We start from the raw sequence: 13,321 nt of genomic DNA on the forward strand, positions 1-13,321 counted from the left end.
GTCCCTGACGCTCTACTTAAAGGGAAGGCAATATCCGTTTCTGCCGCTCATACTTACAGTTGAACTGTCTCTCTACTCTAAAGTCCGGGACACACCAGCACGCCGCAGACAGTCCCTGCTAACACGAAACGTTGTGGCAACGTTGTGCGTTAGCTGGGGTGCCACACCAGACCTATGTATTACAAAACGAACACATTGTCTTGATAAAACAGCTGTAATTGAGTGCCTGACACGCCATTCAAGCGCAATCTTGAGAAGGTGTGCATTTCAGTAAGGATTTCAATTGACATGCAGTATGAAACTGAAAGGAGGTTGCATCACTATGATGCATAACATTGCATGTATTGTATTTTCAAGTGTGTGCATTCATCCTGTTGTCATTTTGTTTTGAAAGCAGAAGAATCATTCAACAGGTTGCTGAGACAAATGTAAACCAGTAAAACATATGAAGAGAAACAAACCTTGAATATAAGTTCAGTTGTTTAAACATTTGACAAACTATGGTGAGGGGGTAAGAAAACACACAAATCCAGCAGCTCCTGTATTTCAATACACCAGAACCCAATATTATTGGCGAGTCGGGTAGTCCATCATCACAGTTCGAGGGCAGGCATCATTTCAGTAATTTCATCCCGTTGCATTCACATCCGTGCCTTGAATGAGATTGAATGTGATCTTTGCTCTCAAGTATGTTCCCAAGTTTTACACTTTCGTGCTTTGCATGAATGGGAATGGAACCGTGTGTGTTGAATGAGGCTCCTTGTGAGCACTGAACTTTGTCCGGTGGAGTTCCTTTTTGTGTTGCTGTAATTGTGTCATTTCTCGATGAGAAAGATTAGGCAACATTTAGTCACTTCTAGCCATGATGCTCAATTTATTTACGAATGTACCCTAGTTACTAGGGACCGTTTACGTTGGAGAACAAGATCTATTGTATGCCTGTGTATTTGGGGAAGTCAAATCTGAAATAATGATGAAATTGCGTGTATCCAAAGTTAAAACTCGTGATTTGTCGCCCTCTGGTGTGTAAAAGATGCAAAAGCTTACAGCACCTGGTATTCCCAGGCGGTCTCCCATCCAAGTACTGACCAGGCCCGAGCCTGCTTGGCTTCCGAGATCGGACGAGATCGGGCGTATTCAGGCTAGTATGGCCGTAAGCCAGGGAGGCTGTCCCTGACGCTCTACTTAAAGGGAAGGCAATATCCGTTTCTGCCGTTCATACTTACAGTTGAACTGTCTCTCTACTCTAAAGCCCGGGACACACCAGCGCGCCGCAGACAGTCCCTGCTAACACGCCACGTTGTGGCAACATTGTGGCAACGTTGTGCGTTAGCTGGGGTGCCACACCAGACCGGAACTATATTTTACAAAACGAACACATTGTCTTGATAAAACAGCTGTAATTGAGTGCCTGACACGCCAGTCAAGCGCAATCTTGAGAAGGTGTGCATTTCAGTAAGGATTTCAATTGACATGCAGTATGAAACTGAAAGGAGGTTGCATCACTATGATGCATAACATTGCATGTATTGTATTTTCAAGTGTGTGCATTCATCCTGTTGTCATTTTGTTTTGAAAGCAGAAGAATCATTCAACAGGTTGCTGAGACAAATGTAAACCAGTAAAACATATGAAGAGAAACAAACCTTGAATATAAGTTCAGTTGTTTAAACATTTGACAAACTATGGTGAGGGGGTAAGAAATGACACAAATCCAGCAGCTCCTGTATTTCAATACACCAGAAGCCAATATTATTGGCGAGTCGGGTAGTCCATCATCACAGTTCGAGGGCAGGCATCATTTCAGTAATTTCATCCCGTTGCATTCACATCCGTGCCTTGAATGAGATTGAATGTGATCTTTGCTCTCAAGTATGTTCCCAAGTTTTACACTTTCGTGCTTTGCATGAATGGGAATGGAACCGTGTGTGTTGAATGAGGCTCCTTGTGAGCACTGAACTTTGTCCGGTGGAGTTCCTTTTTGTGTTGCTGTAATTGTGTAATTTCTCGATGAGAAAGATTAGGCAACATTTAGTCACTTCTAGCCATGATGCTCAATTTATTTACGAATGTACCCTAGTTACTAGGGACCGTTTACGTTGGAGAACAAGATCTATTGTATGCCTGTGTATTTGGGGAAGTCAAATCTGAAATAATGATGAAATTGCGAGTATCCAAAGTTAAAACTCGTGATTTGTCGCCCTCTGGTGTGTAAAAGATGCAAAAGCTTACAGCACCTGGTATTCCCAGGCGGTCTCCCATCCAAGTACTGACCAGGCCCGAGCCTGCTTAGCTTCCGAGATCGGACGAGATCGGGCGTATTCAGGCTAGTATGGCCGTAAGCCAGGGAGGCTGTCCCTGACGCTCTACTTAAAGGGAAGGCAATATCCGTTTCTGCCGCTCATACTTGCAGTTGAACTGTCTCTCTACTCTAAAGTCCGGGACACACCAGCGCGCCGCAGACAGTCCCTGCTAACACGAAACGTTGTGGCAACGTTGTGCGTTAGCTGGGGTGCCACACCAGACCGGAACTATATATTACAAAACGAACACATTGTCTTGATAAAACAGCTGTAATTGAGTGCCTGACACGCCAGTCAAGCGCAATCTTGAGAAGGTGTGCATTTCAGTAAGGATTTCAATTGACATGCAGTATGAAACTGAAAGGAGGTTGCATCACTATGATGCATAACATTGCATGTATTGTATTTTCAAGTGTGTGCATTCATCCTGTTGTCATTTTGTTTTGAAAGTAGAAGAATCATTTTTGCTGAGGTTGCTGAGACAAATGTAAACCAGTAAAACATATGAAGAGAAACAAACCTTGAATATAAGTTCAGTTGTTTAAACATTTGACAAACTATGGTGAGGGGGTAAGAAAACACACAAATCCAGCAGCTCCTGTATTTCAATACACCAGAACCCAATATTATTGGCGAGTCGGGTAGTCCATCATCACAGTTCGAGGGCAGGCATCATTTCAGTAATTTCATCCCGTTGCATTCACATCCGTGCCTTGAATGAGATTGAATGTGATCTTTGCTCTCAAGTATGTTCCCAAGTTTTACACTTTCGTGCTTTGCATGAATGGGAATGGAACCGTGTGTGTTGAATGAGGCTCCTTGTGAGCACTGAACTTTGTCCGGTGGAGTTCCTTTTTGTGTTGCTGTAATTGTGTCATTTCTCGATGAGAAAGATTAGGCAACATTTAGTCACTTCTAGCCATGATGCTCAATTTATTTATGAATGTACCCTAGTTACTAGGGACCGTTTACGTTGGAGAACAAGATCTATTGTATGCCTGTGTATTTGGGGAAGTCAAATCTGAAATAATGATGAAATTGCGTGTATCCAAAGTTAAAACTCGTGATTTGTCGCCCTCTGGTGTGTAAAAGATGCAAAAGCTTACAGCACCTGGTATTCCCAGGCGGTCTCCCATCCAAGTACTGACCAGGCCCGAGCCTGCTTAGCTTCCGAGATCGGACGAGATCGGGCGTATTCAGGCTAGTATGGCCGTAAGCCAGGGAGGCTGTCCCTGACGCTCTACTTAAAGGGAAGGCAATATCCGTTTCTGCCGTTCATACTTACAGTTGAACTGTCTCTCTACTCTAAAGCCCGGGACACACCAGCGCGCCGCAGACAGTCCCTGATAACACGCCACGTTGTGGCAACATTGTGGCAACGTTGTGCGTTAGCTGGGGTGCCACACCAGACCGGAACTATATATTACAAAACGAACACATTCTCTTGATAAAACAGCTGTAATTGAGTGCCTGACACGCCAGTCAAGCGCAATCTTGAGAAGGTGTGCATTTCAGTAAGGATTTCAATTGACATGCAGTATGAAACTGAAAGGAGGTTGCATCACTATGATGCATTACATTGCATGTATTGTATTTTCAAGTGTGTGCATTCATCCTGTTGTCATTTTGTTTTGAAAGCAGAAGAATCATTCAACAGGTTGCTGAGACAAATGTAAACCAGTAAAACATATGAAGAGAAACAAACCTTGAATATAAGTTCAGTTGTTTAAACATTTGACAAACTATGGTGAGGGGGTAAGAAAACACACAAATCCAGCAGCTCCTGTATTTCAATACACCAGAACCCAATATTATTGGCGAGTCGGGTAGTCCATCATCACAGTTCGAGGGCAGGCATCATTTCAGTAATTTCATCCCGTTGCATTCACATCCGTGCCTTGAATGAGATTGAATGTGATCTTTGCTCTCAAGTATGTTCCCAAGTTTTACACTTTCGTGCTTTGCATGAATGGGAATGGAACCGTGTGTGTTGAATGAGGCTCCTTGTGAGCACTGAACTCTGTCCGGTGGAGTTCCTTTTTGTGTTGCTGTAATTGTGTCATTTCTCGATGAGAAAGATTAGGCAACATTTAGTCACTTCTAGCCATGATGCTCAATTTATTTACGAATGTACCCTAGTTACTAGGGACCGTTTACGTTGGAGAACAAGATCTATTGTATGCCTGTGTATTTGGGGAAGTCAAATCTGAAATAATGATGAAATTGCGTGTATCCAAAGTTAAAACTCGTGATTTGTCGCCCTCTGGTGTGTAAAAGATGCAAAAGCTTACAGCACCTGGTTTTCCCAGGTGGTCTCCCATCCAAGTACTGACCAGGCCCGAGCCTGCTTAGCTTCCGAGATCGGACGAGATCGGGCGTATTCAGGCTAGTATGGCCGTAAGCCAGGGAGGCTGTCCCTGACGCTCTACTTAAAGGGAAGGCAATATCCGTTTCTGCCGCTCATACTTGCAGTTGAACTGTCTCTCTACTCTAAAGTCCGGGACACACCAGCGCGCCGCAGACAGTCCCTGCTAACACGAAACGTTGTGGCAACGTTGTACGTTAGCTGGGGTGCCACACCAGACCGGAACTATATATTACAAAACGAACACATTGTCTTGATAAAACAGCTGTAATTGAGTGCCTGACACGCCAGTCAAGCGCAATCTTGAGAAGGTGTGCATTTCAGTAAGGATTTCAATTGACATGCAGTATGAAACTGAAAGGAGGTTGCATCACTATGATGCATAACATTGCATGTATTGTATTTTCAAGTGTGTGCATTCATCCTGTTGTCATTTTGTTTTGAAAGCAGAAGAATCATTCAACAGGTTGCTGAGACAAATGTAAACCAGTAAAACATATGAAGAGAAACAAACCTTGAATATAAGTTCAGTTGTTTAAACATTTGACAAACTATGGTGAGGGGGTAAGAAAACACACAAATCCAGCAGCTCCTGTATTTCAATACACCAGAACCCAATATTATTGGCGAGTCGGGTAGTCCATCATCACAGTTCGAGGGCAGGCATCATTTCAGTAATTTCATCCCGTTGCATTCACATCCGTGCCTTGAATGAGATTGAATGTGATCTTTGCTCTCAAGTATGTTCCCAAGTTTTACACTTTCGTGCTTTGCATGAATGGGAATGGAACCGTGTGTGTTGAATGAGGCTCCTTGTGAGCACTGAACTTTGTCCGGTGGAGTTCCTTTTTGTGTTGCTGTAATTGTGTCATTTCTCGATGAGAAAGATTAGGCAACATTTAGTCACTTCTAGCCATGATGCTCAATTTATTTACGAATGTACCCTAGTTACTAGGGACCGTTTACGTTGGAGAACAAGATCTATTGTATGCCTGTGTATTTGGGGAAGTCAAATCTGAAATAATGATGAAATTGCGTGTATCCAAAGTTAAAACTCGTGATTTGTCGCCCTCTGGTGTGTAAAAGATGCAAAAGCTTACAGCACCTGGTATTCCCAGGCGGTCTCCCATCCAAGTACTGACCAGGCCCGAGCCTGCTTAGCTTCCGAGATCGGACGAGATCGGGCGTATTCAGGCTAGTATGGCCGTAAGCCAGGGAGGCTGTCCCTGACGCTCTACTTAAAGGGAAGGCAATATCCGTTTCTGCCGCTCATACTTGCAGTTGAACTGTCTCTCTACTCTAAAGTCCGGGACACACCAGCGCGCCGCAGACAGTCCCTGCTAACACGAAACGTTGTGGCAACGTTGTGCGTTAGCTGGGGTGCCACACCAGAGCGGAACTATATATTACAAAACGAACACATTGTCTTGATAAAACAGCTGTAATTGAGTGCCTGACACGCCAGTCAAGCGCAATCTTGAGAAGGTGTGCATTTCAGTAAGGATTTCAATTGACATGCAGTATGAAACTGAAAGGAGGTTGCATCACTATGATGCATAACATTGCATGTATTGTATTTTCAAGTGTGTGCATTCATCCTGTTGTCATTTTGTTTTGAAAGTAGAAGAATCATTTTTGCTGAGGTTGCTGAGACAAATGTAAACCAGTAAAACATATGAAGAGAAACAAACCTTGAATATAAGTTCAGTTGTTTAAACATTTGACAAACTATGGTGAGGGGGTAAGAAAACACACAAATCCAGCAGCTCCTGTATTTCAATACACCAGAACCCAATATTATTGGCGAGTCGGGTAGTCCATCATCACAGTTCGAGGGCAGGCATCATTTCAGTAATTTCATCCCGTTGCATTCACATCCGTGCCTTGAATGAGATTGAATGTGATCTTTGCTCTCAAGTATGTTCCCAAGTTTTACACTTTCGTGCTTTGCATGAATGGGAATGGAACCGTGTGTGTTGAATGAGGCTCCTTGTGAGCACTGAACTTTGTCCGGTGGAGTTCCTTTTTGTGTTGCTGTAATTGTGTCATTTCTCGATGAGAAAGATTAGGCAACATTTAGTCACTTCTAGCCATGATGCTCAATTTATTTATGAATGTACCCTAGTTACTAGGGACCGTTTACGTTGGAGAACAAGATCTATTGTATGCCTGTGTATTTGGGGAAGTCAAATCTGAAATAATGATGAAATTGCGTGTATCCAAAGTTAAAACTCGTGATTTGTCGCCCTCTGGTGTGTAAAAGATGCAAAAGCTTACAGCACCTGGTATTCCCAGGCGGTCTCCCATCCAAGTACTGACCAGGCCCGAGCCTGCTTAGCTTCCGAGATCGGACGAGATCGGGCGTATTCAGGCTAGTATGGCCGTAAGCCAGAAAGGCTGTCCCTGACGCTCTACTTAAAGGGAAGGCAATATCCGTTTCTGCCGTTCATACTTACAGTTGAACTGTCTCTCTACTCTAAAGCCCGGGACACAGCAGCGCGCCGCAGATAGTCCCTGCTAACACGCCACGTTGTGGCAACATTGTGGCAACGTTGTGCGTTAGCTGGGGTGCCACACCAGACCGGAACTATATATTACAAAACGAACACATTGTCTTGATAAAACAGCTGTAATTGAGTGCCTGACACGCCAGTCAAGTGCAATCTTGAGAAGGTGTGCATTTCAGTAAGGATTTCAATTGACATGCAGTATGAAACTGAAAGGAGGTTGCATCACTATGATGCATAACATTGCATGTATTGTATTTTCAAGTGTGTGCATTCATCCTGTTGTCATTTTGTTTTGAAAGCAGAAGAATCATTCAACAGGTTGCTGAGACAAATGTAAACCAGTAAAACATATGAAGAGAAACAAACCTTGAATATAAGTTCAGTTGTTTAAACATTTGACAAACTATGGTGAGGGGGTAAGAAAACAAACAAATCCAGCAGCTCCTGTATTTCAATACACCAGAACCCAATATTATTGGCGAGTCGGGTAGTCCATCATCACAGTTCGAGGGCAGGCATCATTTCAGTAATTTCATCCCGTTGCATTCACATCCGTGCCTTGAATGAGATTGAATGTGATCTTTGCTCTCAAGTATTGTCCCAAGTTTTACACTTTCGTGCTTTGCATGAATGGGAATGGAACCGTGTGTGTTGAATGAGGCTCCTTGTGAGCACTGAACTTTGTCCGGTGGAGTTCCTTTTTGTGTTGCTGTAATTGTGTCATTTCTCGATGAGAAAGATTAGGCAACATTTAGTCACTTCTAGCCATGATGCTCAATTTATTTACGAATGTACACTAGTTACTAGGGACCGTTTACGTTGGAGAACAAGATCTATTGTATGCCTGTGTATTTGGGGAAGTCAAATCTGAAATAATGATGAAATTGCGTGTATCCAAAGTTAAAACTCGTGATTTGTCGCCCTCTGGTGTGTAAAAGATGCAAAAGCTTACAGCACCTGGTATTCCCAGGCGGTCTCCCATCCAAGTACTGACCAGGCCCGAGCCTGCTTAGCTTCCGAGATCGGATGAGATCGGGCGTATTCAGGCTAGTATGGCCGTAAGCCAGAGAGGCTGTCCCTGACGCTCTACTTAAAGGGAAGGCAATATCCGTTTCTGCCGCTCATACTTGCAATTGAACTGTCTCTCTACTCTAAAGTCCGGGACACACCAGCGCGCCGCAGACAGTCCCTGCTAACACGAAACGTTGTGGCAACGTTGTGCGTTAGCTGGGGTGCCACACCAGACCGGAACTATATATTACAAAACGAACACATTGTCTTGATAAAACAGCTGTAATTGAGTGCCTGACACGCCAGTCAAGCGCAATCTTGAGAAGGTGTGCATTTCAGTAAGGATTTCAATTGACATGCAGTATGAAACTGAAAGGAGGTTGCATCACTATGATGCATAACATTGCATGTATTGTATTTTCAAGTGTGTGCATTCATCCTGTTGTCATTTTGTTTTGAAAGCAGAAGAATCATTCAACAGGTTGCTGAGACAAATGTAAACCAGTAAAACATATGAAGAGAAACAAACCTTGAATATAAGTTCAGTTGTTTAAACATTTGACAAACTATGGTGAGGGGGTAAGAAAACACACAAATCCAGCAGCTCCTGTACTTCAATACACCAGAACCCAATATTATTGGCGAGTCGGGTAGTCCATCATCACAGTTCGAGGGCAGGCATAATTTCAGTAATTTCATCCCGTTGCATTCACATCCGTGCCTTGAATGAGATTGAATGTGATCTTTGCTCTCAAGTATGTTCCCAAGTTTTACACTTTCGTGCTTTGCATGAATGGGAATGGAACCGTATGTGTTGAATGAAGCTCCTTGTGAGCACTGAACTTTGTCCGGTGGAGTTCCTTTTTGTGTTGCTGTAATTGTGTCATTTCTCGATGAGAAAGATTAGGCAACATTTAGTCACTTCTAGCCATGATGCTCAATTTATTTACGAATGTACCCTAGTTACTAGGGACCGTTTACGTTGGAGAACAAGATCTATTGTATGCCTGTGTATTTGGGGAAGTCAAATCTGAAATAATGATGAAATTGCGTGTATCCAAAGTTAAAACTCGTGATTTGTCGCCCTCTGGTGTGTAAAAGATGCAAAAGCTTACAGCACCTGGTATTTCCAGGCAGTCTCCCATCCAAGTACTGACCAGGCCCAAGCCTGCTTAGCTTCCGAGATCGGACGAGATCGGGCGTATTCAGGCTAGTATGGCCGTAAGCCAGGGAGGCTGTCCCTGACGCTCTACTTAAAGGGAAGGCAATATCCGTTTCTGCCGTTCATACTTACAGTTGAACTGTCTCTCTACTCTAAAGCCCGGGACACACCAGCGCGCCGCAGACAGTCCCTGCTAACACGCCACGTTGTGGCAACATTGTGGCAACGTTGTGCGTTAGCTGGGGTGCCACACCAGACCGGAACTATATTTTACAAAACGAACACATTGTCTTGATAAAACAGCTGTAATTGAGTGCCTGACACGCCAGTCAAGCGCAATCTTGAGAAGGTGTGCATTTCAGTAAGGATTTCAATTGACATGCAGTATGAAACTGAAAGGAGGTTGCATCACTATGATGCATAACATTGCATGTATTGTATTTTCATGTGTGTGCATTCATCCTGTTGTCATTTTAATTTGAAAGCAGAAGAATCATTCAACAGGTTGCTGAGACAAATTTAACCAGTAAAACATATGAAGAGAAACAAACCTTGAATATAAGTTCAGTTGTTTAAACATTTGACAAACTATGGTGAGGGGGTAAGAAAACACACAAATCCAGCAGCTCCTGTATTTCAATACACCAAAACCCAATATTATTGGCGAGTCGGGCAGTCCATCATCACAGTTCGAGGGCAGGCATCATTTCAGTAATTTCATCCCGTTGCATTCACATCCGTGCCTTGAATGAGATTGAATGTGATCTTTACTCTCAAGTATATTTCCAAGTTTTACACTTTCATGCTTTGCATGAATGGGAATGGAACCGTGTGTGTTGAATGAAGCTCCTTGTGAGCACTGAACTTTGTCCAGTGGAGTTCCTTTTTGTGTTGCTGTAATTGTGTCATTTCTTGATGAGAAAGATTAGGCAACATTTAGTCACTTCTAGCCATGATGCTCAATTTATTTACGAATGTACGCTAGTTACTAGGGACCGTTTACGTTGGAGAACAAGATCTATTGTATGCCTGTGTATTTGGGGAAGTAAAATCTGAAATAATGATGAAATTGCGTGTATCCAAAGTTAAAACTCGTGATTTGTCGCCCTCTGGTGTGTAAAAGATGCAAAAGCTTACAGCACCTGGTATTCCCAGGCAGTCTCCCATCCAAGTACTAACCAGGCCAGAGCCTGCTTAGCTTCTGAGATCGGACGAGATCGGGCGTATTCAGGCTAGTATGGCCGTAAGCCAGAGAGGCTGTCCCTGACGCACTACTTAAAGGGAAGGCAATATCCGTTTCTGCCGCTCATACTTGCAGTTGAACTGTCTCTCTACTCTAAAGTCCGGGACACACCGGCGAAGAAAAGACAGTCCCTGCTAACACGCCACGTTGTGGCAACGTTGTGGCAACGTTGTGCGTTAGCTGGGGTGCCACACCAGACCGGAACTATATTTTACAAAACGAACACATTGTCTTGATAAAACAGCTGTAATTGAGTGCCTGACACGCCAGTCAAGCGCAATCTTGAGAAGGTGTACATTTCAGTAAGGATTTCAATTGACATGCAGTATGAAACTGAAAGGAGGTTGCATCACTATGATGCATAACATTGCATGTATTGTATTTTCAAGTGTGTGCATTCATCCTGTTGTCATTTTGTTTTGAAAGCAGAAGAATCATTCAACAGGTTGCTGAGACAAATGTAAACCAGTAAAACATATGAAGAGAAACAAACCTTGAATATAAGTTCAGTTGTTTAAACATTTGACAAACTATGGTGAGGGGGTAAGAAAACACACAAATCCAGCAGCTCCTGTACTTCAATACACCAGAAGCCAATATTATTGGTGAGTCGGGTAGTCCATCATCACAGTTCGAGGGCAGGCATCATTTCAGTAATTTCATCCCGTTGCATTCACATCCGTGCCTTGAATGAGATTGAATGTGATCTTTGCTCTCAAGTATGTTCCCAAGTTTTACACTTTCGTGCTTTGCATGAATGGGAATGGAACCGTGTGTGTTGAATGAGGCTCCTTGTGAGCACTGAACTTTGTCCGGTGGAGTTCCTTTTTGTGTTGCTGTAATTGTGTCATTTCTTGATGAGAAAGATTAGGCAACATTTAGTCACTTCTAGCCATGATGCTCAATTTATTTACGAATGTACCCTAGTTACTAGGGACCGTTTACGTTGGAGAACAAGATCTATTGTATGCCTGTGTATTTGGGGAAGTAAAATCTGAAATAATGATGAAATTGTGTGTATCCAAAGTTAAAACTCGTGATTTGTCGCCCTCTGGTGTGTAAAAGGTGCAAAAGCTTACAGCACCTGGTATTCCCAGGCGGTCCCCCATCCAAGTACCGACCAGGCCCGAGCCTGCTTGGTTTCCGAGATCGGACGAGATCGGGCGTATTCAGGCTAGTATGGCCGTAAGCCAGGGAGGCTGTCCCTGATGCTCTACTTAAAGGGAAGGCAATATCCGTTTCTGCCGTTCATACTTACAGTTGAACTGTCTCTCTACTCTAAAGCCCGGGACACAGCAGCGCGCCGCAGACAGTCCCTGCTAACACGCCATGTTGTGGCAACGTTGTGCGTTAGCTGGGGTGCCACACCAGACCGGAACTATATTTTACAAAAAAAAACACATTGTCTTGATAAAACAGCTGTAATTGAGTGCCTGACACGCCAGTCAAGCGCAATCTTGAGAAGGTGTGCATTTCAGTAAGGATTTCAATTGACATGCAGTATGAAACTGAAAGGAGGTTGCATCACTATGATGCATAACATTGCATGTATTGTATTTTCAAGTGTGTGCATTCATCCTGTTGTCATTTTGTTTTGAAAGCAGAAGAATCATTCAACAGGTTGCTGAGACAAATGTAAACCAGTAAAACATATGAAGAGAAACAAACCTTGAATATAAGTTCAGTTGTTTAAACATTTGACAAACTATGGTGAGGGGGTAATAAAACACACAAATCCAGCAGCTCCTGTATTTCAATACACCAGAACCCAATATTATTGGCGAGTCGGGTAGTCCATCATCACAGCTCGAGGGCAGGCATCATTTCAGTAATTTCATCCCGTTGCATTCACATCCGTGCCTTGAATGAGATTGAATGTGATCTTTGCTCTCAAGTATGTTCCCAAGTTTTACACTTTCGTGCTTTGCATGAATGGGAATGGAACCGTGTGTGTTGAATGAGGCTCCTTGTGAGCACTGAACTTTGTCCGGTGGAGTTCCTTTTTGTGTTGCTGTAATTGTGTCATTACTCGATGAGAAAGATTAGGCAACATTTAGTCACTTCTAGCCATGATGCTCAATTTATTTACGAATGTACCCTAGTTACTAGGGACCGTTTACGTTGGAGAACAAGATCTATTGTATGCCTGTGTATTTGGGGAAGTAAAATCTGAAATAATGATGAAATTGTGTGTATCCAAAGTTAAAACTCGTGATTTGTCGCCCTCTGGTGTGAAAAAGGTGCAGAAGCTTACAGCACCTGGTATTCCCAGGCGGTCTCCCATCCAAGTACTGACCAGACCCGAGCCTGCTTGGCTTCCGAGATCGGACGAGATCGGGCGTATTCAGGCTAGTATGGCCGTAAGCCAGGGAGGCTGTCCCTGACGCTCTACTTAAAGGGAAGGCAATATCCGTTTCTGCCGTTCATACTTACAGTTGAACTGTCTCTCTACTCTAAAGCCCGGGACACACCAGCGCGCTGCAGACAGTCCCTGCTAACACGCCACGTTGTGGCAACGTTGTGGCAACGTTGTGCGTTAGCTGGGGTGCCACACCAGACCGGAACTATATTTTACAAAACGAACACATTGTCTTGATAAAACAGCTGTAATTGAGTGCCTGACTTGCCAGTCAAGCGCAATCTTGAGATGGTGTGCATTTCAGTAAGGATTTCAATTGACATGCAGTATGAAACTGAAAGGAGGTTGCATCACTATGATGCATAACA

General features: G+C 43.5%; 11 non-coding genes across 11 annotated transcripts; all 11 read right to left on the reverse strand.

The window, feature by feature from the left end:
- Nucleotides 1-1,040: 1,040 nt before the first annotated feature.
- On the reverse strand, nucleotides 1,041-1,159 carry LOC136742027 (5S ribosomal RNA). The gene has a single exon (XR_010814660.1). It is a non-coding gene; the product is annotated as a 5S ribosomal RNA (ribosomal RNA).
- A 1,066-nt stretch (nucleotides 1,160-2,225) lies between these two features.
- LOC136741909 (5S ribosomal RNA) lies at nucleotides 2,226-2,344 on the reverse strand. Its single transcript, XR_010814545.1, has one exon. It is a non-coding gene; the product is annotated as a 5S ribosomal RNA (ribosomal RNA).
- A 1,058-nt stretch (nucleotides 2,345-3,402) lies between these two features.
- LOC136741910 (5S ribosomal RNA) lies at nucleotides 3,403-3,521 on the reverse strand. The gene has a single exon (XR_010814546.1). It is a non-coding gene; the product is annotated as a 5S ribosomal RNA (ribosomal RNA).
- A 1,066-nt stretch (nucleotides 3,522-4,587) lies between these two features.
- Nucleotides 4,588-4,706, reverse strand: LOC136741978 (5S ribosomal RNA). The gene has a single exon (XR_010814612.1). It is a non-coding gene; the product is annotated as a 5S ribosomal RNA (ribosomal RNA).
- Nucleotides 4,707-5,761: 1,055 nt separating this feature from the next.
- On the reverse strand, nucleotides 5,762-5,880 carry LOC136741911 (5S ribosomal RNA). Its single transcript, XR_010814547.1, has one exon. It is a non-coding gene; the product is annotated as a 5S ribosomal RNA (ribosomal RNA).
- Nucleotides 5,881-6,938: 1,058 nt separating this feature from the next.
- LOC136741912 (5S ribosomal RNA) lies at nucleotides 6,939-7,057 on the reverse strand. Its single transcript, XR_010814548.1, has one exon. It is a non-coding gene; the product is annotated as a 5S ribosomal RNA (ribosomal RNA).
- A 1,066-nt stretch (nucleotides 7,058-8,123) lies between these two features.
- Nucleotides 8,124-8,242, reverse strand: LOC136741917 (5S ribosomal RNA). Its single transcript, XR_010814553.1, has one exon. It is a non-coding gene; the product is annotated as a 5S ribosomal RNA (ribosomal RNA).
- A 1,055-nt stretch (nucleotides 8,243-9,297) lies between these two features.
- LOC136742187 (5S ribosomal RNA) lies at nucleotides 9,298-9,416 on the reverse strand. The gene has a single exon (XR_010814812.1). It is a non-coding gene; the product is annotated as a 5S ribosomal RNA (ribosomal RNA).
- Nucleotides 9,417-10,481: 1,065 nt separating this feature from the next.
- Nucleotides 10,482-10,600, reverse strand: LOC136742209 (5S ribosomal RNA). Its single transcript, XR_010814834.1, has one exon. It is a non-coding gene; the product is annotated as a 5S ribosomal RNA (ribosomal RNA).
- A 1,066-nt stretch (nucleotides 10,601-11,666) lies between these two features.
- Nucleotides 11,667-11,785, reverse strand: LOC136742239 (5S ribosomal RNA). The gene has a single exon (XR_010814861.1). It is a non-coding gene; the product is annotated as a 5S ribosomal RNA (ribosomal RNA).
- Nucleotides 11,786-12,841: 1,056 nt separating this feature from the next.
- Nucleotides 12,842-12,960, reverse strand: LOC136742177 (5S ribosomal RNA). Its single transcript, XR_010814802.1, has one exon. It is a non-coding gene; the product is annotated as a 5S ribosomal RNA (ribosomal RNA).
- Between the last annotated feature and the right edge of the window lie 361 nt (nucleotides 12,961-13,321).

This window comes from Amia ocellicauda, unplaced genomic scaffold, assembly GCF_036373705.1.
Source record: "Amia ocellicauda isolate fAmiCal2 unplaced genomic scaffold, fAmiCal2.hap1 HAP1_SCAFFOLD_73, whole genome shotgun sequence".
NCBI classification, from domain to species: Eukaryota; Metazoa; Chordata; class Actinopteri; order Amiiformes; family Amiidae; genus Amia; species Amia ocellicauda.